We start from the raw sequence: 27,570 nt of genomic DNA on the forward strand, positions 1-27,570 counted from the left end.
CAATGTTGACCTTTGTTTTCCCCCTTCTCTAGTTGACAATAGAAAATTTTTGATTGACTTGAAAGGAATAGAAAGGAAGAAGATTGATTTTGACATGTTAATGATGGTTTAATGCAACAAAAGCTTTAGAAAATGAGTGTTTAGTAAGGCGTTTTCTAACAAACGAAAAACAGGCTGTTGTAAGTACAAAAATTACTATCAATATTTTTCTCATAATTTTCACTCTCTAACAGGTTGAATTTTGTGCTCCCATTTAAGAAATAAGTTAAATTTATCTTTGATTCACAAATATTCTGGCTGCCTGAATTCCACTTCATCCATAGTCCATGCTTATCAATTCCACAGTAGACTTGATATGCCAAAGCACACAAATTCTGACAAATGTAGGAAAGAATATTCTGAAACAGAGGATGAGGGAGACAAAGATCTTGTTTCTTGTATGCGTTCTTCTTTTTTATATCCTTGTGTTAAACAACTTTGACTCCCAAACAAATGCAACCAAATCAAAGACCTGGCTCCAATCCAACTCAGTCCAGGGAAGCCTTAAGCCTGCTTCCAAAGCAGTGCAAGACCCCATAAAGGTATAAATATTAATAAATATTTTAAGTCCATAGCATGTAGAGTCAATAGTAGATACTGTCTTACCTGTCTGAGGCTTAATGTCAGACAACACAAGATTAATAACGCCTGCCTAATCAAGGAGCGTTTCAAGGTTCCCAGTGAGAACTGCAACAGAAAGACAAAGTATTATTAAGTATTATTAAGGGAACTTTTAGGATACTAGAAGCCTTCCTTGACACCGCTGTCTAGAGCACATAGCACAAATCACTGCTAGACATAGACATATACAGTTAGATCCAGATGGACATTAAGCCAACGGGTATTTAGGCAGAACGTTTTACCCACTTTCACTGTAAGATATGTCAGATGGATTATCATGGTTCATACGGAGACATGGATATCAGTCATCAAGACCCACATTTCAGCAGAATACTAAATACAAGCTTAAAATAACTCTTCTCAAACTATTAGCCAAAGTATTGGCATTACCTACAAGTTTCTGTTTAGCCCCTCTCAAAAAACATACATTGATTTTGTATGCGGTGCTTTAAACTCAACCACACATCAGAAAGCTGCTCGCACAGTATTAATGCCACCAAATCTGACCACATGAAGCTTCCAAACCACACAACACTGCAAAAATCTACCAGTCATTCAGGGCAGAGGCAGTTGCTGCTGAATGTAGCAATCATTTTGCCTTTTTTTTTTTCTTCTTGTTTAATTTCTCCAGACAAACCAAAAGGAAATGGCTCCGTATCAATAAAATGGTATGTCAATTTGGTAATAAATATTCAGCTTTTCTCTTGGGAATTTATTGCTTCATTCTAGTTCTGATGGAACATATTGTAGGCAGTACTCAGGGGTCCATTATTTCACATGTTATTACACATCTGCCAAATATTCATGTCCACTATCTCCACGTGAGAAGAATAATGTTTTGATCTACATGTGGAAGACAAGAAGGTGTTCAGGAGCAGTCAGCATACACTAACCAAAGAAAAATCATGTTTAAGCAACCTGATTGCTTTCTACGATGGGACAAATAGCTGGGATCAGTGGCACAGTGTCCAGCTGGAGGCCTGCAGCTACTGGTGCTCAGTAGGGGTCGATGCTGGGTCCAGTATTATTTAATTCATTCATCAGTGACTTGAGTAAAGGGATACAGGGCCTCATCAGCAAGTTTACCACTGCATGAAAAATCCAGGAAAGTGAATAAGGGAATAAAATTCAACTCATACATGAAAAAGTACATTGCAGTACCATTGTATTTTCAGGGGAGAAAGCATAAGAAACAAAAGGCTGAACATATGCAAACAGAAAGACTATGTAATATGGCAGATGAAAGTTTTTCAAATTATTTTTTAAAGTACATTGTAGGTGGGAGAAGATGCTAGAGACAAGGGTTTTCAAAAAAAAAAAATCATTATCATGAAGTGAAAGAATCAAAAAATTGTTGAACCTTGCACATTCTAAAAGCTACTCATGCAATTTTCAATTGTGCTTAAGTTTACAAGGACAAATCAGACCTTTGAAACTAACAATTTCATTTTCAAGGGTGTCCATGAAAGATTGAAGCCATATACAAATAAGTTACAGGATACAAAAGAAAGCCACGTAAATAACAACAACAACAAAAAAAAACCAACAAACCTCAGGGTGAATGTCAGCAATTGAAAACATACATGCAGCAGCTGCAAAATAAATTACTGTAGTCAAAGTCTCTCCTCAGACTCAAGAGCTCATATGGCAGTCTTTTAAAGGTCAATACTGAAGTCAGTCACATTGGAAAAGTAGTCCAAGAATATGAAATCTAGTGTTCAAATGATTTGTTTGCCCAGGGGTCCTTATTAGAAAGGTAATCTCTTCTCTATCACTGTTTAATAACATATCATTACTTTGTGAAGTGCTTTAAAATACCTGGAGTACAAAAGATGATATTTAAAACAAATTCATTCTATTCTATCCCAAACAATACGTAAAAAACTGAAGAGAAAGGATAAAGATGTTAATTTTACTGACAATTTTGTAACACTCCATGAGAGAGAGCAAACAGCTATAATTCCAAAATTACATATAACCACAGGCCATTTTGTCATGTGAAAAGTACCAAGAGATGATAATTTCTCCACTGACTTTAATTAAGCTTCATGTAGACTCTCTCACACACCCTCTTTCTGGTTCTCCTTGTTATTAAAAAAAAAAAAAAAGTGAAATTACCCTCCAGGTGAGTTTTGATGAGTGCTCACAGTTCCACAGTCTTACAGAATGAAAAGTTTACACGTAAAGTCGAGGTTTTGATGAATGTCAACGTGAAAGCCAATTAAATGGGCTGAAAGGAAGACACAATTTCCCATTGTCTAATTGCCTCACAGCACCTTCAAGGTAATAAATTTGTCACATTGAATTATTAATGAGCAACGAACATTTGACTTGTAGCCTTGAATACAAAATAGTTCATTATCAGTTGGCCTTGTTCCTTCCAAACAAAGAGTGGCAAGATGGGCATTAAGAAAAAGGTGTCAGAGAAAGCTCTTCCTCACATCAGCATCTTGCACATAGCATGCCTTTTGGTGCAACACCCTGCAAAAATTCCACTAAGGGGGAAAAAAATCTAATTCCTAATGCTCTTTGGCCTTTGCAGCCTAACAAATTCCATCTGGATTTCCCAAAATACTCTACTTCACTGTCACTCACTTGAGATGTATACAAGGCTACATCAGTGTAGAAGGAAAAAACAAAGGCCAGCTTTACGATTATGTGGCTCTTTGAGACTTTCTACCTTATCTTCTTTGCAGAGGACTGCACACAGAAATGAGATGGGACAGGTAGAGAAGACCTTGGTAATGGTGGAGGACTCCGCTGCATCTTGTTCTCAAAACAGAATGAAGTCTAGGCTCTTGGTTTGATGTTAGATCTGCAACTAGATAGGGAATTACGTAATAAAGCTCATGTGCCTATATCTGGGCCATCTCAACAGCAAAAGCTGTGCCATGCCTGGGAGACATGCAGCTGCCCTGGTGGTGGGCATACTAAGAAAGCCCCAGATATAGGAGCACTGGTACAGATTCTCCTCTGAGCCTGGATCATACTTTCTCCGAGGGCTGCCACCTGATACAGCACACTTCAGAGTAGCATACCCTACATTTACTACCTCATCTTCAGAAAGTAACTGCTGGCTGGGGCAAACATTCCTTGCACTTAGAGAGTTCTCGGGTGAAGAAGGAGAAGAAAGAGGCAATCAGTTTGTGTTCTGACCATAAAACATAACAGGAAGACACAAGACCTGCTAGCCCGAGCAGACAGAGCACCTGCACATACACTCGCATGTTCAACTTTGTACATTCAGCAAGCATTTTCTGGAATAGTTTTCATTTTTACAGAAAACTTATAATCATTAATTTGAACCACAGGGCTCAAAGTTTGCAGTGTCAGTAGGACTAGTTCATAACTCCAGGATAGGAAGCCCTTCTCTTTTTGATCTCAAGATGAACAAAATCAGGTTCTTTGATGCCTGACCATTCCAAAACTCAACTATTCCCTCTTCTGCCTCACTTTATACCAGGATTCCCCCAGTGTTATTTAAAAACAAGATTAATACCTGTTTAGTGGCTGTTTCCACGGCCAGGTAATCACAGCCGGTGGCTATAAATGCTCACAGAGCCCAGTAGTTTACTGGGCAGCTTCTCACCTACATTGTAAACAAGCTCTCCTGCAGAAATCATACAAGCTGCTCAGAGTTCATATCACTGCTGCCAGAACACAGCACCTGTAGTTTGTGCATGGAAGAGCAATGGAGAGACCAAATACTTGTCACAGGGCCAGGCACTAAGGCTTCCACGTGCATTGGGCCTAGCTGCCATCGTGCACACAGACAAATCCTTCTTATCCTTAGGTGGAAACTGAAGTGTTGTTAACTCTCTCTTGAATTGCAGCACTTCCCAGGGAGTCCTGCTGACTGAGGATGTGCTCAAAGGGCTTGTTCCAAATTCTGGTGTGAGCCCTGAGCAAGAAATCTCTCAGCTGCTGCATCTCTGGCACTTCACCAGAACACCTCAGAGATTTGGTAGCTTTCCTTCTGCAGCGAAGTTGAGCTTTTCACGCACACATCAGTAACACCTGTAGTGGAAAGCTTAGAAGTTTTAATGAATAAGGCAGGGAGATTTAAAGGTTTGGGTATATAATTACTGTAGCAACATGTACTCTTTCTTGCACCACCATGAGATCTTCTATTAGGCATGGTGCAATACACCGAATAAATTACAGGTCACAAAATACAGCAGTAAATCCTGCCCACATTAAATTACAAAGTAATTAAAACCGCTCCAGTGTTTACATTTGAAATTCACTAATGATATCAGAAAAACTTCCGATTACCAATGCACCCAAAGCAGCCTCTGCAGCATCTGACTGCTGCTAACATGAAACTGTGCTTTTTCAGCAGGGCCAGACAAACAAAAGTACTTAGACATAAATAAGCAGGAGATGCTTCCAAGGCTCTAAAGAAGATCCTTCCCTGGGTAAATCCCCAATTCCATTTATCTGTTAGTGAAATTATTATATGCTTCAAGTTCACCCTATAAAAAACCACCAAAAATGGGGATTTTCATCTGAACACCAAACAGTACTAGCTTCACTACTTATAGGCAACATGCTTTTCCATTTCTCAGTCCCATCTCTATCCTGGTTCAATCCAACAAAGAAATGAAAAGAGAAACAGGGCAGCACCAGTGTTGTTCTGTTCAAGGGCATGGGTGGTGCCAGCCCTTGAACTGCCCCTGCTCCTTGAAAAAAAAGACAGGATATCTCAATTCCCAAAAACCTTCCAGTCCAGAAAGTTGCAGCGATGCTGAAAATAACAGGCAAGACAATGAATGCACTCCAACAAAACCTGACAAGACAATAGCGAAACACTCATCATTATCCCTGACTTATAGGGCAAGTCAAGCCTTTAGTCACCCTTGTCTTCATAATACTTTTATTACTGATAGTTAATGGCATTCATCCTATTTCAGAGTAAAACACCTACTACTGCTGATACACAGAAATTAAGTACCAGCTCTCATTACACATATGGTAGATTTGATTACTCTATTGCTTCTCACATCAGTCACTTGGCAGTAGTCATGCATCCTCCTCTGAAATTGGGATGCAGCAATTAGGTACCTGTGTGAAACAATGATATTGCTCCATCCCCTACTTGCACTCAGTGCAGTGCTGCCCAGTACATCACCAAGTCACTTCCAAAAAGCAGCTGACACTTCCTGGCAACCTATGAAAAATGTCCTATTTTGAAACAATTTTGTCTCTGCGTGATGTATGTGCTGTTTTTCCTTTCCTCTCAGTCTTCATTACTAACAACATTTGCATGAAAAATAGCATCTTCAGTCTTCAAAAAGTTCATCCACTGCTTCTGCTGCTATTTTTTTCCCTTGCGCTTGAAGTCATAATCCTCTTCGTGTAGCTACAGCAGGATGCTGTAAAAATTCTTGCAGCAAGAAGAAGAAAACACAGCCCTGATGAGTTCTCAAGACAAAGCCTGGTACCAGCGCAGAAACAAAGCAGGCAGTTCCAGCATCTAGCATGCTGCCACCATGTAAATACCACTCCTGAGCCTCCTTTCTTCTCCACAGTCCTTCTGAACTTCTCAGTGACAGCAGAGTCCCATTGCACAGCTACCACCCACCCTTGCTAACACTGCCCCACGTTTCCCCATGCTGCACCCAACAGCTTCTTCCTGCCCTAGGCTACGTTTCCTGGCCAGGCACTGCTTACTCCACCAGGGCAGCTATAAGCAATGCTCCAGTGTTCTCTGGCACCAAGAGCAGCACAAGTAAACAGTAAGCAGAGGTGAATTGAATAGCTCAGACATGCTCATTTAGCTCCTCTCCCAGTGTTTCTGCTGGGCTTTAACACCTAAATATCATGCCAAACAAAGACATTATATTAATGGTGAAACAAGACGTAAGGGACTCAGTCCTTGTACTTGGGTAACACTACTACATAGAACTGATCCTAGCATGGAGATGGAGCATTTAACTTCATAGGGAGAACATGGTTTCTGCAAGAACACAGCTGAGGAAATGTACCCCCACACAGAGGGAGAAGAACCACCTACACACAGGCAAAATTAGCCCGGATCACCGCGAGTGGCACACACACTGTGTTTGCCCTCAGCAGGGCCTCAGCTTCTTGCAGCACAACCATTCTCATGCAGACAGGAAGCTTTGCTACCAGAGCATCACTGCAGCTATCAAATCTCTGCCATGTGCTTTCTTTTTACAGGATGCAATTACTCAAATTGCATTATGACTTCAGAACAAAGTGGGGGGAAAAGTCAACAGGAGCTACCACACACTGCGAAGCCTCAAAGGCTGCCTTTAGGGCTCACACTGTGCCTTTGGCTCTCTGTGGAGGAGCTCACTGCTGAATGCTATGCTTTCCAGCCCTCCCTCCTCATTCTGAGGATTACTGGGATTGTCCGATTATTTCTTTCTATGCAGTGGACAAAAACATCAATCATTTTAACCAAATGTTTTAGGAAGTTAAGTTTAGCTTCCTAAAGGTGGTTATTTCTATGAAATATATTGTTATTCATAGATTTAAATAGAACCCATTTTCCTGAACACACATTGAGAACTCTTTCAGCTTCCAATGGTCATGCTGTATTCATCCAAGGAGCTCTGAAAGGTATGAAGGACCCTCTACACCTAACAGGAGCAAGAGCAGGAACCTCACACCCAGAACACCAACAGCTGAAGCTGCTGGAGAAAGGTGGGCCAGGACTAAAGCACCAAAAGCAAGAAGAGAAACAAGCAGGAATGAGGTCTGGAGATCTCTGTGATGAGTAATTATCCCTGTAAATTAACTCATCACCACTTGGCAATCTATAAAACTTGCTCTAACACAAGTAGCTTGAGCAGTGGGAGATGAGCCTCCAGCTCTCCCCATGCTTGCCCACTGAAGTTTTCTTCTCACTGGTTATTAATGTGATAAGCACAAAGGCAGAAAAGATGCTTCAAGCAAAATCAATGTTTTTAAGATAAAACTTCAATGTAATTTAAACAGCCTGAGTCAAACGCCTATAGTAAATTAAGTTTAAAATTTTAGCAAACTGTCAGGTAAAATTGGTGGTGTCTGACAAATTGAATTATGATAGTAATGCATCACTCACAAAAGTATTATTGATAGTGACAAGAAGATATTGAATTTAAATTATTCATTTTTATTGATTAAACTGTACATCTTCACCAAGAATGGGACAAAATGTCTACAAACATTTGAGATTCATATTTTAGCTTCTGGAATAATAGCTGTCAATCCACCCATGCTGGGCTTTTGCATACTCCCCTGCCGTGGATCAAGTCAGCATTAAAACTTTGCATGCAAAGAACTATTTACAAACATATCCAGCAGAAAACACCCTGCTGCAAAATGGGCTTTTCCTTTCCAGAGACCATTACAAAAACTGTTTCCATAAGAATGCACAGCACAGTGCCTAGCTGTGAGCAGCCTGGGGTAGGGACCCAGTGCAGGAGGGGCTCTGTGCCCAGCATCAGACAGGTCTGCCACCAAATTCCTGGGACCCAGCTGAAGGTTCAACCTCCCCCTCATCCCACACAGCCACTTTGAACTTCATCTCCTGCCAGCAGCTGGGAGATCCCAAAACAAAATGAAAGGAGTAATTGCTTTCTGAGGCAACAGACTGATCCCAGAGACACGGAATACTGACCCCAAACAGCTCTAACACATGTACGCTGAGAAGAAAACTAATCAGGCAATGGAAAGTCAGGTCAGCTTCTATAACTAACATGCACCTCTCCCCTCGTGCCATTGCCTGTAAGAAGTCCTGGGGACTGCTGTTTCATTTAAGCTCTCGTTTCTTGGCCAGCTTCCATATTTGGTGGGTTGCATTGCAATGGCAAGTAACACCACACGTGTAAAAAGAAAAGAAATCTACATCAGTAAGGAAGACAGAAGCAACAGAATGAATTGATAAACATTAGCTGGCCCAAAACTGGACAACTATCTTCTAAAGGAAGGAGCCTCTTGCACCCTTGATTTACCTTTCCTTATATTTTTTAGAGATTTTCAGCTGTAGTAGCTTTCACATACCCACAAAATTCCAAGCTTTTCCCTCCCTGTAGGAAGGGGAACATCAAGCTGATACATTTGTGTTGTTGGCATTGATGCTTACCTGTGTGTTCTTAAGGACTGCAGAAAAGTGCATAAAGATACGCAATACTCTGGGTGACCCTCGCACATGAAGTAGTGCCACAGAGCCAGGGGAACAAAGACTTCAGCTCCCCATAGCAATCTTGTGTGAACCAGAGCATGAGGAATGAAGTCATGCTGTCACATACATGTACTGGGGAAACAACACACAGGCTGTGCCATCAGTAGCACATTTATGTACATGAATATATATGAGATAAACTTCTCTCGTCATCATCATGCTTCTACAAGGGATTTGTAGGAGATGTTCTATTGCCTTTATCTATATCCTGGGACGTGCAGCACAGTGGCCAAAGCAAGTCTGGAGAGCCAGCACTCCTATTAGCCCCTGGATCTTTGTACATTTGATTTCATCTTGCAGAAGAGGGCATTTACTCCTCCTCTGAAATGCCCAGAGGGAACAAATGTTGTGCAATTGCTCTGTGCCACTGAAATGTTTCTCCAGAGCACTAATACAGGAGCAGCACGTTTTATTATTTCCCTGGTCTGCAGAATGAGATGGAAGTAAATAAGATTATATTAAAGAACAGCTCTACAAAGTTAACAGTCAAACTTGTTTAGATACTAGGCTGAGACTGATGCACTTTTTTTTTTTTTCAGAAAAAAAAAACTCTTTGCCTGCTGCCAGTTGACATTTTTATTTCTTTTACATGAAGAAAAAGTGTCTTTCAGAACAAGAAAGTTCAGACTACTACCTAGATTATTTCTTTCTACATGAAATAAAAGGGAATTTGTTTTATATACTTGACCTTTGATAAACTACCATACAATAAATCCTTTTCATTTCCCTCTCCCTGCTGAATGTGTATTTGGGCAGTGTAAATACAGCACCTCTCAGCAGCTCTGAGAAGCTTCAACAAGAGACCGTGGAAAATTAGTTTGTTCCTAGCATTACTATGTCCTTGTTTAAGAGCCCTCTGTGATCCATCAGAAAAAAATACATCAAATAAAAAAAAACCTCAGTGTTTAAATGATTCACAGCCACTCTGCCAGAGAGCAACAAATCCAAGCTGTTTTGATACCTCTTAACACCTTAATATCCAGTTTAAATGTCCACTTCTCAAATGTCCATCAATGTGGAACGTTCAGCCCTTCAACTGAAAGACTCTGAATCATGAAATCAAATGGGACTTCCTAGCCCTGATTTCACAGATTGGCCAGAGTTGGAAGGGACCTCAAGGACCATGAATCTCCAACCCCCCTGCCACAGGCAGGGCCACCAACCTTCCCACCTAACGCTAGACCAGGCTGCCCAGGGCCCCATCCAACCTGGCCTTGAACACCTCCAGGGACAGGGCATCCACAGCCTCTCCTTTTTAAATCCAGAAACTGAACTCTCAATTTTCTGGGGAATCTTGACCGAAATCCAGGTTTCACTTTATTGTTCTGCACATCCATTCTGTTACTATCTAGTGATCACCAGTGCCAAAAACAAAAACAGCTCTCCAGCTCCTCAGCAAATAAGTGCCACGTAGACAACCACAATTAAAACACCATAAACCTGCTGGGGGAAGCTCTCAGATGCAGCAGTGTCCAGCTGAGAACATCCTCATAGCCTAGCTGCATCTCCACCCATCCAATTGCATCATCACACACTGCTGAGAAGATCCCCTGGTGGCACCCTAGGTTTGGGCAGGGAGATGATGCTGCCTGTCAGTAGTGACTAATTATTTCGGTACTGCTCCTCTCCTTATGTGGCACATGCTGTCCAGCAACAGCAAGTCATGTATTCCTGTCCATAGGGCCCAGTGCCTCTGATTCAGTGTAGAAAATCTCAGTGTTCAACAGGCACACACCCACCCAGAGGGACTGTGGCTGGGCAGTCCTTGCCCCACCTCTCTGCTCTGCTTTCATCACTCTGCCTTGCCACCTCACATTCCTTCCCATGTCATCTGATTTCTACAGGTGTTCCTCCCCCCCAGATGGATTAAAGAATGACCTTCCATCACACTGAGTGATTTCTCAAGCAGCAGCAGATGTTCTGTTTTATGCTGTGTGCAAAGTTACCAAGAGCCACAAGCATCTGTGCTCAGGGCTTTACCTTCACTGCCAAAACCCAGCACTGCTTTGTTGCTGTACAACAGCTCACAGTCACTTCATCTGCAGGAAAACCACACGGTGCAGCCACCAGGAGAGAGCAGGGAGGACACTCTGCTTCTGCTGGGGCCAGTGAGCTGGAGGCAGGGCGATGCCCAGCAAGACCTCTGCAAGCACCAGAAGGACATGAAAGGAGAAAGAAGCAGCCCAACAGGGGAAAAAGGGAAGAGAGACTCTGACTCAAAGCCTGCTAAAACCCAATCCCACATGGCACCCTTCTCTTATGGGGCATCCCAGTATGCTGAGCCTGCAGCACATCTTGAAAACAATTTGGCAGCTATCAACTGGAAGTGAAGAAATAAAATTCTGGAGATTCCTGCCAGCCATTCAGAAGGAAATTGCTTGATTCCACACTGCACCAAAGGCCAGGGAATAGCGAGTACTGCTAAGAACAGTAAATGACAGCTCATCTACTTCAGCAAATTTTCATGAATTTAGCTGAAAGTTAGTTGCAAATAACGTCTATTTCTGAGGTTGCAGTGTTCAGCATCATTTCTCTTAATTATTTCTGACACTTGCCATATAATTTAGGGCCCCAATGACACTGAGAAATTAACTTAGTCTTCTTTAAGGAAAATGTGCCAAGTAGCAGAATTAAGTGCTGCACATTTTTATTACTGCACCCAGACCTCTGAAGTAATCAACCTGGTGCATGCAGTGACATGGCAGGGATAACACTCAAGTGCCTACACGTGGGCTGAGGACATCCTTATGCAGATTTTGCTCTTTGTTGTCCTTGTCTGAACTGCCAGGGGAGTAAACTCCCCAGATTCCAAAAAATCTTCATCAGCCCATGCTGATAGAGAACCAGTGCAAGCATGGTTTGTGTGGTGGGCTTAAGGAAAACAAAACCATTTCCCTAAAATCTCATTTCAAAATGCCTCAGTTCAGAGGTGTCCAAGATACAGCTGAACCAAATGAGAGCCCCACTCAGCTTTCCCCCCAGGATTTGTCCACACCCCCCTATAACAATGGCCCCATTTGGTGTTTTCTGACCCATACAAGATCTCCCTCAATATCATCGGTAGCTTCAGACAAGAGCATCCATGATGTGTTTTGAAAAGTTAATGAAATCTGCCCACCAGCAAGGCTGAGGGATCGCTGTCCTTCAGCTGTGTCATATTTACTCTTCAGGGCTATTTCCTTTTCAAAGCAGCGTGTGGGCAGGAATAGCTCTTCTTCCCCTGGCAGATGCAGTTACAAACTTACTATTCATGGATAAATCAATAACAGGGCTTAGGTGCCAAAGACAGGAGTCAAAATTTCACTATCACCATCTTCACATCCCCTGAGCTCACATCCACTCCTGTGGGTCTCTCCCTCCTCCAGCAATCTACCCCATGCCAGCCTGGTGCAACACCCAGGTTTCTGCTGGGAAAAATAAAAGAACTGCTTCCTGAGCAGGTTTTCTTCACAGTACCTTGAGAACAGGTCCCACATCTCACTGGAGTTTAACTCAGGCTGAACGGCAGCTTCTTTCCCTCCTTTTCCCCACAGAGAGCAATGGAGAGATGGCCACACAGAGGGCAGGGGTCTAGAATACTCTCCCATTTGATTCTGCAGGGTCTGACTTTCTACCTCCCTGTTTTATCTGCAGTCCACAAATATTTTCACAAGCAGATTTGTATATAAATAGATGTCTGGGGAATGGCTGTTCTTCAGACATTTGAATGGAAACAAGGCAACATAATGCATAGTCTCCATATCTCATTAGCACCTATTATTGCTAAGCAAATAATACAGAGACCCACAAATACAGCTCCTCACCAGGACCAGGGTGCTGCTGTGCCACTATGCCAACAAGGACAGTCCCCACATCCCATCCCACCATGGGGAGAGCTGCCCAGTGGCTGGACCAAGGCAAGGAGAGGTATGATGGAAGTGCAACCATTACAGCTACAGCAACAGGCAGCTGCCACAAAGGAAGAGCAGGCTCGCAAGTGTGGTGGCATACAGTCACTAAGATTTACCTTTTAAAATATCTTTAAAAACACCAATCTTGCTGATAAGCAAATCCTGTATTGCAGGCAGAACAGTCCAACAGCTTGCTAGCAGGACTGCACTATCAGTCCTAGCATGTTATGAATAGACCAAGGACCTGCTTTATTCATCAGCTCACAGCCTTAAATACATTTCCACAAATAATCTCATCAACTAATAAATGACTTCCAAAAAGGTTATAACTCATGAAGAAGAAAAGGACTAAGTTTACAGAATCTTATGAATGATTAGAGGGCTGCATTGGTCTGACAGCACTTGATGGCACTCAACAAGTAAATTGGCCACATTAAAATGGATGAAGTCACTGGCAAAGCAGAAGATCTGACAAAAGAATGAATGCTGAGAACTCTTCCCCTTTTCATGATTAACTTGATCATTTAACGTCCAGATCAAATGTAACCCATAAATGAGAGCCCTGACATGATTAAAACGGCCATGAAAAGGTTAAGGGCTGCTTAATTGTCATACAATTCAGCACAAGATTTAAGAGAGAAGTATCACACACAAGAGACAAGCATTAGAAGATGCATGGAGTAGGGGTTAGGCCAGCCTTTTAATCAGTATATCAGATCTTGAAGACAAAGACTTGGCAGAGACACTAATGTGAAACACCAGCTTTTTGAGAAGACAAGGTCTGGAAAGCCCCTCTGTACCCACGTTTCTATTCAAGTCTGGTGGTTTCTGCAACATCTGCAGCATTAAGGAAACAATTACATTTCCAGTGTATTGGTAGAGCTATCAAATGCAAAACACCATGCAATCTTGGGGTACGAGGTGGCAATAAACACCTCCAAAGTACAGGCAGCAGGCCAAAGAAGAGCAGAGATTTTAGCATTTTTAATTTACTGACTAGCAGGGAATGATATCATGGGTGCTTGACTGCAGACGGAATAGCTGCTTCAGTTCATTGGTATAACTGTCAGCACTGAATCCAGGCAGAGCAAAAAAAATGTGACACCTTTCAGCCAAACTTAATAGGAATATAAATGGATTGAAAGAGAATTGCAATTGGGTCTACAAGAGAAACATCTAGGTGCTCAGGAAAAAATGACTTATTGTGATAACACAGTAAATGTGATATGAACCAATAACTCAGAGAAGTAGTCACTGTTTAGGAGATAATTTTAAAATATATAGCTTTGCAGTTGTTTCAGAGTAGGTAGCAAATGTTTTTTAATACACTTGACAGACAGTACTTTGTGAAGGCTCACGGAAATTTCACATTTCACACTCATTATCCTAAATAAATCATTAAACTTTGTGCTGCTTAGTTATCTAATGAGCGAGCGCATGCATATAAAACAAAAGGGCAGATTGGCCCTTCAGCAAGCCAGCAATTGTTCCCTCTCACTTTGAGAGAAAGTTTAAGTTTGAATTATGTGAATCACATTAGAAACATACCTGAAAGTCAAAGCAGTATTTTTCCCCTTTTGCAGAAGCTCTTGGCACAGAGAAGCTGCTTCAGAGGAGGAGGCTGGAAAAAAAAGAAGTCACAAAATCAGTCCTGTCTGACCCTTGGCCCTCACACAGAAACCTCAGCAGAAATGTTCCCCACTCACCTTTGGTGAAATTATTACAATAAACAAAGCCCTCCTGCTTGCTGAATCCTTACCTAACCCATTCCAATGCTATGGTAACAACACCAGCTCACCTTGCCAGATGGAAGCCTATAAAAGTCTGTATCAGGACCCAAAAATCACTACATTTTGGGTTTTGTTTATAAATAGAAAAAGGGAAACAAAAAGCAACAGATGTTTCTTCAGATCTTTCCATTTCATTTTCCTGAAACCCTGGAAGTTTGTATTTCCCAGCCTAAGATAATATGATTGCATGTTAACAGGAATTGATAGCTCTTCATAATCACCCAACTCCACATGCTGGAACTCAAGAAGAAGCAGAAGCAGGTGTTTTCTCCCAGCATCATCTATTTGTTTTGTTTGCTACAACCAAAGCAGAAGCAATGACCACCTATAATCCTTCAGACAGCCCTCCCACTTGTTTCCCACTCAGATGCTTTTGGCAGTGCAGGAGATGAGCACTCGGTGCCCATTTGGGCTCATTTTCTTCTGTTGTGGCTGCTGAACCAAGGGAGAGGTGAGCTCTGTGGGCTCTTCACATGGTGAGAGGAAACACACAAAACTGACCATGGCTTAGACATGCAGTCTTCTCCAGGCTATGGTGCTAAACAGCAAAACCATTGCTGCAACAGCCTCCTCTCTTCTGCTTCCCCTTTTCGGAGCACAGTGATCCAGCAAGCATTTGTCTGGTCCTTTGCTCCATCTGCTGCTCAAGTGCTAGATACGGAAAAGCCACAGCCCCTGGGCTGGAACAAGGATGCTGCTTGGGGCCTGCTGCTGCTGGGACTCTTGCTGGCATCACCAGCCCGAGGCAAAGGAAAGGTGTCTCTGTCCCACCCTCTTGGAGCATGGGCCTGATACATCTGCAGATCTCAACATAATCACAGTCAGCTTCAAACAAGCACCTAAAAACTCCCCTCTAAAATAACAGACTAAAATAACAGAGCTTTCATGTGAAACTGTGCATAAGTGGATACCAAACAGTAAGTCGCAATAAATAACAGCAAGAGGAGAAAAACAGGGATTCAACTCAAGATGCAGGTTTATGAAGTCTGGAGGTAGAAGATCCAGCAGCTGTGCAGCAATAAGCAGTTTACTTTAAAGAGAGGAACTAATTTTCATCCATTGTGTAGCAGTTTTCCTCAATGTTCCCCATGCCATTTGTGCTCACAGGCTGCAGTTTCACTCTGCTCCATGACCAACACACCGGCATTACATCAACTTGTGACAAATTCAGGCTTGTAATGGTGCCCCACCACTAAGGACCCACAAACATAAGGACCAGGCAGCACCCAGCTTCAGCAGCAGAGGATGCCCAGCCGGGCTCCTTAAGGGGAAATTAGCAAGGAGTGCCAGGGAAGGATCTGCAGATCTTGTCATCATTAGTAATGTCAGACCCATTTCTATCTTGTCTTTTCATGTTAAAGTTTCAGAAGAACATGGAAGGGCTGCGCTTGACAGGTCCTCAGGTACCTTTGATAATCTGATCAAACCTAGCACCTACTTGCCACTCTCTGAAATAAATGATCTCTGCAGCTCACGTATACATCACACATTAGCATATGTAGCTGTTTGATATCTACTTGATATGCATCATTCTGTGCAGCTAACCCCCTACCTATTCCTCAGGCACTATTGGTCCCAAGACTTCAAATATAGCCAAGTCATCTCCCATCTTGCTTATATTACAAAACAAATTAGAGATCCTGAAGTGAAGTGTGTTAATCTTATAATTACCATGGTAATAATGAGGCAGTTTAATGATCTTGCTAATTCTCTGTTCAGCGAGACAGGATTTGGAAAATGCTCATACCCCATCTGCCCTTTTAATTCTGCTGAAATCAGAGATCCCCTTTAAGGGAGAGCTGTGACTGCGCATCATCACCCCGTCTCCATTCTCATGTTTAAGACTTGCTGCAGGTCTACCCAGAGGCCAAGTGTTACATCACAGCCAGCGCCTATGCTGCTCCAGTCAGCAGCTATTTAGCTGTATGTTAATTCAGACAAGATTGCCAGAGGAAGTAAAAACTGAAATAAAACATCTACACAGGAATACAGCTCTTCATATCGATTGTCTGCATTAAAAGACTTAAAATTGTCAGCTGCAATGAGCTGCCCAAAAGCTGCATTTGCCTCACTGGCTCATCCTCACCCTCCCAGTACTAAGTTACAAGCAAGTGCAGCTGTAACAGGTAACATTTACCAAGCACTCCAACAGGGAATTCTGTTTAGAAGCTGACACCTGCTCTCCTCCAGCAACTGATGGCACAAGAAGTGAACAATAATGGATCTACTTATTAGCAGATGAGAAGGTCCTCCTCCTACCAGCATCTCCAGAAAGCAAAGCTGACTGGTCACCAGCTCTGGTAACAGCAGTTCTGAGGATGGGCACACAAAACCAGGGGCCACATTCAACGTGGAAGTAAAACAGTGAGGCTCCACCAGCCACAAGATACAGCAACTCACCTTGAAGATCAACCCCAAAAATCAAGCAGCCTTTGCATCACATTACACAGGCAAGTGTCCCCACGCACCCAGGCTCCACCTCTGCATAAAAGAGAGAAAAATAGTCATTATCTCTTACTGTAACCATATCTTAATCTTTAGTACCAATAGATATTGTTTCTAGCACATTTGACACGCTATGGAAATAATGAATAGTAATTAGAATTAATAGTTGCAAGTACCAGTGCAATTAACAGCAGCAATGTTTAGCATGCCAATTATTTATGAACACGGGAATGCTGCACTGGATCAGCCCAAGGATTTAACTACCCCACTGTTCCACTTTCAACTATTATCAGCAGTGAATGCCCAGAAAAACATATGCGAGAGCAAGTCTGGCATCAAGTGATCCTTCATCCAGTGACAACTCACAGCTCAGCCATTTCCCAAGGCGGACAGACACACAACAAGCTCCATTTCTCTGACCAGAGCTCACCTCTGAACTGTGCAGGGTGGGAACCACAGGAAAGCACCCCAGGGCCAGCTGTGGGACTTGGCAATAAGTAGGGTCCTCTCGTGATACTTCTCACCCAGCAGCAGCCAGAATCACAGAATCACAGAATCACTAAGGTTGGAAAAGACCTATAAGATCATCCAGTCCAACCATCCACCTGTCACCAATGGTTCTCATTAAACCATATCCCTCAACACAACATCCAAATGTTCTTTGAACACCTCCAGGGTCGGTGACTCCACCACCTCCCTGGGCAGCCCATTCCAGTGCCTGACCACCCTTTCAGAGAAGTAGTATTTCCTAATATCCAGCCTGAATCTTCCCTGGCGAAGCTTGAAACCATTCCCTCTAGTCCTATCACCAGTTACACGAGAGAAGAGGCCGACCCCCAGCTCGTTACAACCTCCCTTCAGGTAGTTATAGAGAGCAATAAGGTCTCCCCTGAGCCTCCTCTTCTCCAGACTGAACAATCCCAGCTCCCTCAGCCGCTCCTCATAAGGCCTGTGCTCCAGACCCCTCACCAGCTTTGTTGCCCTTCTTTGAACACGCTTCAGGGCCTCAATGTCTTTCTTGCAGTGAGGGGCCCAGAACAGAAGCTCTGTTTGTTCTCTGCCAAGCATCACTGCCTGGGCTGCAAAGGCCAAGCCCCATGGGGTATAGGAAAGCACTGCACATACCTTTATTTCTTGCCTTGAGATACATGCCTTCCCTCAGTATCACTGTGTGATCTCAAACTATTGCAGGGGTGAAATGCCCCATGAGCCAAAGCTGACACCAAGCTAGAAAAAAGGGCTCACAAGCAAAACAGCTTTCACAATAGCAGTATAAGCTACAGAAGATAGAGTAGTGTATATGTTTAAAAAGCTGCTGTGGTGGTGTTTAGCCAAAATAGGCACTAAGGATGTGGACCATCCATGCTGCAGGAAGGCCAAAAGAAACCAAGAGCCCTCCTGCACAGCTGCTCCAACACCCCACACTTGGGAGGTAGCGTGGTGGGGAGTGCAACATGAAATACACACTGATTTACAGACATACTGCACAGCAAGGAAGCATTCAGAAATGGAAAGCTTTTTTTTTTTAAAACTTGTTTGTGTTTTGAACAGTTTGACAAGAACCACTCCAGAACAAGCTGCTGCACGTCAAGTGGCAGACTCAGTACTATGTTTTAAATAAAACAATTATTTCTCATGCCTTCAAAACCGCAAGCTTGTTCATTACCAGATAGGCCTCAGAAAGGCTCGTGTGATGAGATGTGCTGCTGCCAGGGAGAGCAGCAGCTGGGTCTTCACCAGCATCACACCACCCTCATTACATAGCAGTGCTGCAGTTGAATTTATTCACGTTATCACAGTGTTTGGGGCTAACTGCAGTGGAAACTGCTTGTTCTGTCTGAGCTGCAACATGGCTCAGCGTGGTCCTTTATCAGACACTCATTGGTGCATCTTCAGTACCACAGATGAAAACTTAAGATGGATTTAAAGCAGAACCTCTGCAAGACCCCTGAACAGCCCAGTGCCTGGCCCCAGTACATCACTTGGCTTCACCATGTGCTGCATCACAACACATCTCACCAGCACTGCTCAGAACACACAACTGCGTTGATGTGAAAGAGAAACAAATAAATGAAAAGTTATGAGTGGAAATTGAATCTGCTAGACAAATGCTCAGCAATAGATTAGCATGTGCTGCATTTGCAAAAAATATATAATACTTTAACTTCAGCTTATATTAAATACTGAAACTGCTGAGCTTTCCTCAGTGTTCTGCATGTCTTGATATATTGTAAGCAAGCATATTTCATTAGCTGCATATATCCATACCTCTCTAATAACTTCCAAACTCCTGGACTCCTGTCATTTGGACTTGTATTTAAAGAGGCACTTGAGACCTATAAAAGAAAAAAGCAAAGAAACTAAAAACCAATACTAAAAGCAATGAGCTTTCACTGCTTTTGTCAGTGGAAACTTTCCTCTGAGCTGTATAATTGAAAAGCAATGCAGTCACATAAAATATTACACGAGGTGAAGAACACTTCAGTGACAGACTTACAACCCACAAACCAAAACATAAAGCATTGCTTATCGCAGATAATTGCACATTTTGCATCCCATTTTAATCCTTTTGTTATCTTTTAAACAAACTCCCTGTCCCAATTTTAGAGTCAGGAAATAAGAAAAAACATTTGCATTCTTCTCTGAATCATATTCATTATCCAGGATAAAAGAGAATAAACTGGGTCTGCTGCAGAATATGTGACCTGCTCATGGTAGCTCCCCCTTTTCCCAAGGTAAGATACAAACCACCACAATGCATTTGCTTTATTTAATTTTCATAAAGCTGCAACTGAGTTGCAAGCTTTTCTGGATCCCTTTACCTTTAATCTGTTCTCCAAATTAAAAAAGTAAAATCAGACCTTTTTGGTACAGAACAGGATGCTAGGAGGTAATTCAGTAACAAATATATCTGCTAGAACAGGAATTTTTTAAGTGTTTTTTTTTTAAACATCCCAATTTTGAATTTTTTTCAGAATGAAAGGGAACAATTTGAGAGGAGGAAGGGGGAGGATGACTTAAAATATTTTTCATTATGTCTAGACTACTCTGAATAGTAGTCATGGTCAGTATTGCTGAACTCTGAATAGCTGAAAAATCCACAGGTAATTCATAAAAGTAATTGTGGCCCCAATCTTACAGCCTGTTTCAGACAAAGCTTTTAAGGGGAGGAACAAAGTGCAAGGATCAACAGCTAGAGAGAGCCTCAGACAAAGCCCAGCCTTGGGCTTACCCATTTCATGGGCATCAGTATTGGCAACTACTCTTATTCTCATTTTTACCATAGCAATAGGTATCCACAGAAATTACTAAAGGGCGAGGATTCAGCAGTTAAATATACTCACACAGGAAAATAAGAAACTCAAGAGCAGGAAGGTTTCCCATCAGTAAGCAGCCCTGTGCTAGGAGTGCTTGCTTGCTACAAGCTGTAGTTTTCATTTGGGATAAAAGCCCAAAGCTTTGGGTTCTTTGTGGCAGAATTCATCAGAAAACAAGATTGTGTGTATTGCAGCTGGCACAGGTGTGTGGTCTTACATCAGTCTGAGGATGGCATTTGCTTTACAGTCATTTATAAGCTTTCTCTTCTGTGATATCTTCCCTACAGATGTCACAGGTAATCCACAGAAATGTGATTTTGCTTAAAAACCAAAACCACGCATTTTCCCATACCTTGAGATTTGCATGGTGACTGCTGCAGCACATCCCATGGAAGCCAGTGGCACTCCTCATGCCCACCCACTGTTCCTGAAATCAAGCTGACTCCTTACCATCTGGTTTTGCTTTGTTTCTCAGGGTGACCCAGCTCCAACCTTACACACGCTTAACAAAAACTCATTTCCCCTCCAATGAATGAAAACTGTGGTTTAGTTATTTTCTACAAACACAAAGGCTAGATAACATGAAATTTGCACAAAGTCAGTTCAGTTTGCTGACACTGCTTGAGGATTTTGTTCTTGCAAGGCACCTGGTACAGTAAGATTTGCAATGAACCAAGTGCTCTTCAAAAAAGTTAAGTGAATACCCATTAAATACAATGCAACACATGCATTGCAATAATAATAATGCAATGTAACAGGTCTGAAGAGTTACTAAGACCACAGAGATTAATCCACAGCATTAAACAAAATATACAAGTTTCCCAACAAACCTCATGCCTCCAGACACCTGCTGTTTACTCAGAATTAATGGCAAACTATCAGAAATAAGGACAGGCATCACCATTAGGTCATAGATGATTTCTTGCTGTCTCTCAGCAGCAGGCAGACCTCCTTGGTTGCACAGTGCTGCTGCCTCAGAACGTGCCAGGATGGAGCCAGACAGTGTGGCAAAGCCCTGACCCAGTCTCAGCTGTGAGGATGCTTGAGGAACAGCACGGAGGAGGGTAAAGGACGTTTAGTGCATCAGCCACTGGTGAAGCGTGAAGGATAGCATGAGGCCTAATGGAGTACATTGCAACACTGCCTTGGTCTGCAAAGAAACTGCAGAGGTGGGAGGACGGAACTTAAATCCTTGTGCTTCAAAGGCACAGAGCTCCTGCTGCTGAAGTGAAGAAGAGATGGCTCTGGGCTTCTTAACAATACCTGATCCAGCATATTTTTTCCCCAAAAGAAAATAGAAAAAAATCACAGGAAACAGCAATACACAAACATAAGAGTTTGAAGTCAGTGGTTTATAGAATCCTGTATTAACCAGGTTACTGACGAGCTTGCTTCTAGGGCCTACAGCTTTCCAGTTGCTTCTGTTGTTGTGCTCATTCATTCCGGACTTCTTAAACATTTCCTGCACAAAACAGCAGATAGATTTTATATTTCTGGGCTACATTTTGTCCTAATTCACTCACAGTTTCCACTGCAATTCACACAGGATAACCTCACAAGTGCTCTAGACTGAAGCCGTCTATTCAAAATGCCAAGTGTTCTTCTAGCAGCCAACACCAGTAATAACAAGTGCATGGGGACTCTGCAAAGGCACAGTATGCTGCTGATCCACATCTCACTGCTCCACACCCTTTCCCCAGCATCATCCCTCCACGCACAGCTGATCGTTCCCTGAAAGAGAAGCCTTTGTAATCTGAACCAGGCATTTATATAGCTGAAATACCACCAAGAAACCAAGCACAGGGTCACAGACCAACTGTTCTAGCTTCTTCCTCATTACAAATTGGTTGCAAATGTTTTCACATGCTCCAGCAGTTGGAAATTGACAGCCGTGAGTGAGCAAAGCAATTCCCACTGCAGCTGGATAAACCCTCCCTTCCCAATCTGTAACAGCTGTAACAAGATATGCGTAGAGAAATAATGTTGATCAAAATGGAATAATATTTAGAGCAGAATGTCAGGTTCACCACAACTAGATTTGCTTGCGGAAGCAGCTGCTCCATGCATTAGAATTTTCTAATAAACAGTTATGAAGATCGACACCTTGGAAGTAATTAAGTATTAGGTATTTTTAGGTAATTACTGCAGCAATAACATAAGACGTGCTCATTTTCAGAATGAGGAATCATCTGTAGCTCCCATTGCTGTGCCTCTTTTAATAATTCATAATAGTTTTGACACCAATGATTATTTTTGATTACTCCAGCTTTTCAACTTCCCAAACAAACTAATGGGAGTAAGAGAAACAGTTTATCATCTGGGGGAAATCCCACTGATCCACGAGGCTGTATGGGACTTCTAGGGGAGAGGAACGTGTAGAAAGCAGGATGAGAGTGTATTGACAAGGTACAAGATATCTACGTGAAAAGCAAATACTTACTGAAAAACATTATTTCAATGGCTTGAAAATTAACTTGTAGTGAGGTTTTGGCCTTTTTTTTAAAGTTTTAGTTTAATATAGACATTTGCTTTAATTTATTGTGAAGAAATTTAAATGTCAAGGAAAAAACAGCACTATGAACTGAAGCCATATTTAAAATGAGAAATTCACTGTAACTGTACTCCTGTAAACAGGCTTCAGCAGAAAAACACCCTATCAGCTCCACGCTGACCAGTGAAAGCCTAATGATTCTTAACATGGCCCTCCCAAATCTTGCCTGCAGTGCCCACCTGCTGGGAGACACCCAGCCATCCTTCTGCAGCATGGTGGTGCTCACAGTCAGCACTTACAGCCCTGCCCCCTTCTGGCAGAGCTGCTCATTAGCAAAGCTCAGATGAGGGCACTGATGTTTGGTATGAGTAGATGTATTCAGATGAATTCCTTTGTCTTCATTTATTCCCATTGCACCAAAGACAGGAACAGCTAGCCCGTATACAGACTCTGCCCAACCACATTAACACTTGCTTACAATAGGCACCAAAGGAGAGAATAACTGCTTCTCATTTATTTTAAAGTGTTTCCTGGTTTGTTTTTTAAAACACACCATCTGTGCTTCCACCATGACACTCAGGCTGGTGTTAATGAAACACAGCTCCTGCTCTTTGAAGGCACAGCAGTGACTTCTGCACCCCTACAGCTCAGAGGCTGAGGGCAGCCCAGGACAGCACCATCTCTGTGCCAGCCACAGCTCCCTGTGCACTGTGGCCTTGCTCCCTTTGCAGCTCTGCAAAGCCCCCACAGCAGCCAGCCTCACCTGCTGGAAGAGGTAGCAAGGCCAGGGAGCTGCCAGTACCCAGTGATGCGAAGCAATAGTTCAATTGAAACAGCTAGAATTGAGACACTCTCACAGACAGTTCCTGTGTTTGTTTTAACCAGCAGACTTTGCGATAAGTGTATCTTCAAGTTCCCAAAGCTCTAATAAAGTCACGTTTTTCTCCAGCTCTATTTTTTATTCGCATTGCTGCCTTGGTATCTGCAAGACAAAGGCTTGGAAGCACAGGATAGGAGCACAAGTTGACTCTTCACATAAATACATAAAGCCTGCAACTAAACTGCACTTTGGAGAAGAATTGGAAGTTTTATTAGATCTCTTAGTGCTGCCTTCTAGCATGTACTTGAGGCAGGAACACAAGATGTTTATCTTATGTAAGTGAGCTGCAGAGGTGGTTGAATTCCAGATCAAATCTCTGAGGGTGTGCACAGAAGATGCACACACTTCTCTACAGGAGGTAACCCAGATCACCCTAACAAGGCAGGGGATTAACATCCTTTTACCTCAAATGGTATTCTGTTAAGCAACATCATTTTAAAGATACAAACAAAGCCAAATGACACCATCTTGGCTAGCAGAAACCCATTGGTGTCATGCAAGAAATTACTCTTATTAAATAGTAATAACTTCATCTGTTCAGAAATTGCTTTATTCTGGGCAAACCGGGAAGGAAGCAGGAGGTGGAAGAGGACAGACATTTCATTATCCACCTTTAAAGGTATTGTTCTGTTTTATTTAAATGACATTGTAATGTCTCTAAAGAGATGAGAATCCACACCTAATGGTTTAAGTTTGCTTCCCTCCCATCCCCCCACCCTGAACTCCAACACATCTTATCCATAAGGTAAAGCAATGCCAGTTATCATGGGGAAAAAAAAAAACACCATACTACTTCATGCCCAGATCAAAAGTTAACTATATTCTGAAAAGAAAAATGTGGGAGTATTGTGGATGCCACGTGCAACATTTTATTCCACATTAAACATAAAACAAGCCTACCATAAAGCTGGGGGGAGCACGAATTATGCCTGAAGAGTCTTTGGCCATATGTGGTGCAGTACTCAGAAATTTCTTATTAGGCTGCTATGGCACCGTTCCATTTGTTAAATTATTTTATGTTAGTGAGAATGATTAGGTTTCTTGTGCAGTTATTGGGACCCGAAAGGCACCTTTATTTACCTCATTTATCACATACAGCAGCATTCAGCTGAAGCGTAGAGGTAAACAATTTTAAATAGCAATACTCCTGCTGCAACACAGTCGTCTTGACCAGAGGAGCACTGGAAAAATGCGGATTTAAACTGCTCACATTACTGTTTTATCTGCATTTCAGTCTGAAGTACTAACTTATCACCAAGCTCAGCAATAAAGAAACATGGAGAGGAAGGTATTAAATATTTATGCCTACGGTACCTTACGAGGTTTCATCAAAATATTAATTGTAAAACAAAAGCACAAGTGTCCTAGCCACCAAAAATGGGAACAGCAATACATAAAGCCAACGTGACAGTGCTGCAACCAATTTAGTTTGTAGTGCTGAAAGCATTCTTTGCTCAAATTAAATTTGGGGAAGAAAATACTCTGGAAACGTATATTGAAAATAATCATCCGTTGCTCTGAAACTGGAAGCTGCTAGAATTGCTAAATTGCTTGCACATTATGGGGTAAAAATGATCCAGGGTCACATCTCCCCACCTTGCCTCCCTGGTGATACTCTGAATCACTGCCAGCAGTTGCCTCAATATTCACCTCCACTGATACCTGCATGGCACAGGCTTTTCCCACAGCTGAAACAGTGCATCACACGTGGGTACACACCAGCATCCTCAACCAGTCTGGGGAAAGGCTGAGCAAAGCTCTGCTCAGATCCTGTGAAATGCCAGCAGCACTTCAGAACGAAAATAGATTTGTTACTAAAGACTACAGGAAACACAAGAAAAAAAATATGCTAAATAACCTTTATCGTTATGTTGCTTTGGAAATAAATACAGTGAAATACGTATTGGACATAAAATAAGAGTTTATCCTGACATAAGAAATGTTTATCAACTCCGAAGAGCTGGGACATTCTTTGCAAGTTATTAGGTATGGATGTAGGCATCTGGAACAAGAGTAACTCTCCAGAGAAGAAAAAACTCTTGCTCAAATCCTGTGTAGCTGTGGAGATTTTTTGTTAGGTACTGCTTTATGGTGACTTGTATGCCTGAAAAAGAGGCAGCAGAAACCAGGGTAATGGGCAGAATGCACAAGGAAACCTGAACACATCCTGGATGAACACCAACAGCCACTTAGAGCCTTTTTTTGGATTGGTTAAGGAGGACTTAAAAATGCAAAGGTAAGGGAGAGAAAGCACGTCTCCTACTGCTCAACTCCTGCCATGCTTAATAAAATAGAACTTCTTTTAAATGCATTCTTTTAAAATAAGAATGGTACATCAAAAATAAATGAGCTTTTAAAACAAATCTTGCTAATGGAAACAGCCCCAGGACTCCTTATTTGACCAGGCAAAAGGACAGCAGCAGACTGCCAGGCAGCATCCCCCTGCTCCAGAGCCCCAGCTCTCACCTGCCTTCACTGCAAAGCCTCACACCTCACCAGGCTTGCACCTGGAACATCAAAGACCAAAGGCCCTGATGCAATCTTGGAGTCGTGCTCACCAGCCAGGTTGTCCCTGCAGAAGTTGAATGACAAAAGGCTAAGAAGTAGAGCTGTGCTTGTGACAGGAGATTTTCACATATCCTGTCTTCCACTGACAAACAAAAAGCACTAGAAATCCAGGGGAAGAACTACCTCCAACCAGTGAGCCACCATCTGTGATTGCTCCTATTCAAAATGCAGTCAGAAAGGAAGAAAAGGAAACCATGCTCTTTCTACATACAATTTCCCAGTACTTCAGAATGAGATTCCTTTATGATTATTTTGTAATCACTGGAACATTCCAACCAATTAGTTCATTCTGCACATCTTCCTGCTTATTCTCCTAATACTTGACCTCCATCATCTAATTTCACTTGAGTAACACAGAGTTTGAAACTGAGTGGCTGTGAAGAGCAAGACTCTGGTTTCCTTAAGGGAAAAAGCATACCATTAACTTTGCACCTCTGATACTAGGAAACCCACACAAGGGAGATGTTGAGAAATACTCAAGCAACAGGAAAGTTCCCAAGCTACGTAAATACAAGCAAAAATTCAAGTATAAAATACAAATTCACAGAAAACAAAGCTTTGCAACTGCACTTACTTGTAGAAAATACTAGTTATAAAATTAAAAATTCACATTTTAGAAAGTAGTAATTGCTTTGTTGATTCAGTTTACCTTGCTCTGGGGCAGATCAAGGCAAACTGTGATTAAGAAGAAGACTTTTTCCAGCACAAAGACATGCTGAATTGCTGAAGCACTGCACACATAGGGTACAGGTTCATGTCTCATAGAGCCAGGCAGGTCCAAGACTTCATGCAGATCTGAAAGCAGAAGCAAACACCAAATTAATTCACTGCAATTCTATTCTGCTCACAAAGAAGCAAAACTGCTTCTCAGCAATTCTTGGTGATAGCAGGCAAAGCACTCACAGGTAGGCCAACAGTCATACACAGAAGGAAAATAAAAAAAAAAATTAAAAGAAGTTGAACTCACTCAACCAGAAAAGGGATCTCTGGCCATGCAGCAGCACTGCACCCCAAGAAACAGCCTAACTTCAAGAGACCCTCTCCCTTCCATGGCTAGCCCTTATATGAGCCCAGGGTGGTTGCACCCAGGTTCCACCCCTTTCAGTCGCTTGGGGAGCACAGGTGCAAACAATTTGCCTGTGCTCCCTGGGCAGCCACAGCCCTTCACCAGCTGCTCAATCACCAGTTCAAGCCTTGAGCTAACATTCCCCTACAGATTCTTTTCAGCTTCACACACAGGTGGACAGACAGACATGTGTATACTCCATGCTCTGGTCCAGGAGCTGTGCTTAGCAAAGTGAGTACTGCTTTGCAGCAGCTGCTTCAGGGGCTGCG

At 42.4% G+C, this 27,570-nt stretch overlaps 1 long non-coding RNA gene across 1 annotated transcript; it reads right to left on the reverse strand.

Annotated features, from left to right (window-relative positions):
- Window positions 1–27,570, reverse strand: LOC116234921 (uncharacterized). Its single transcript, XR_004168233.2, has 7 exons — window positions 27,203–27,570; window positions 26,885–27,030; window positions 19,248–19,315; window positions 16,935–17,015; window positions 14,293–14,365; window positions 646–726; window positions 1–398 (listed from the first exon to the last, which is right to left on the reverse strand). It is a non-coding gene; the product is annotated as an uncharacterized LOC116234921 (long non-coding RNA).

This window comes from Phasianus colchicus, chromosome 14 (genome assembly GCF_987193195.1).
Source record: "Phasianus colchicus chromosome 14, bPhaCol1.hap1.1, whole genome shotgun sequence".
Classification (NCBI taxonomy): domain Eukaryota; kingdom Metazoa; phylum Chordata; class Aves; order Galliformes; family Phasianidae; genus Phasianus; species Phasianus colchicus.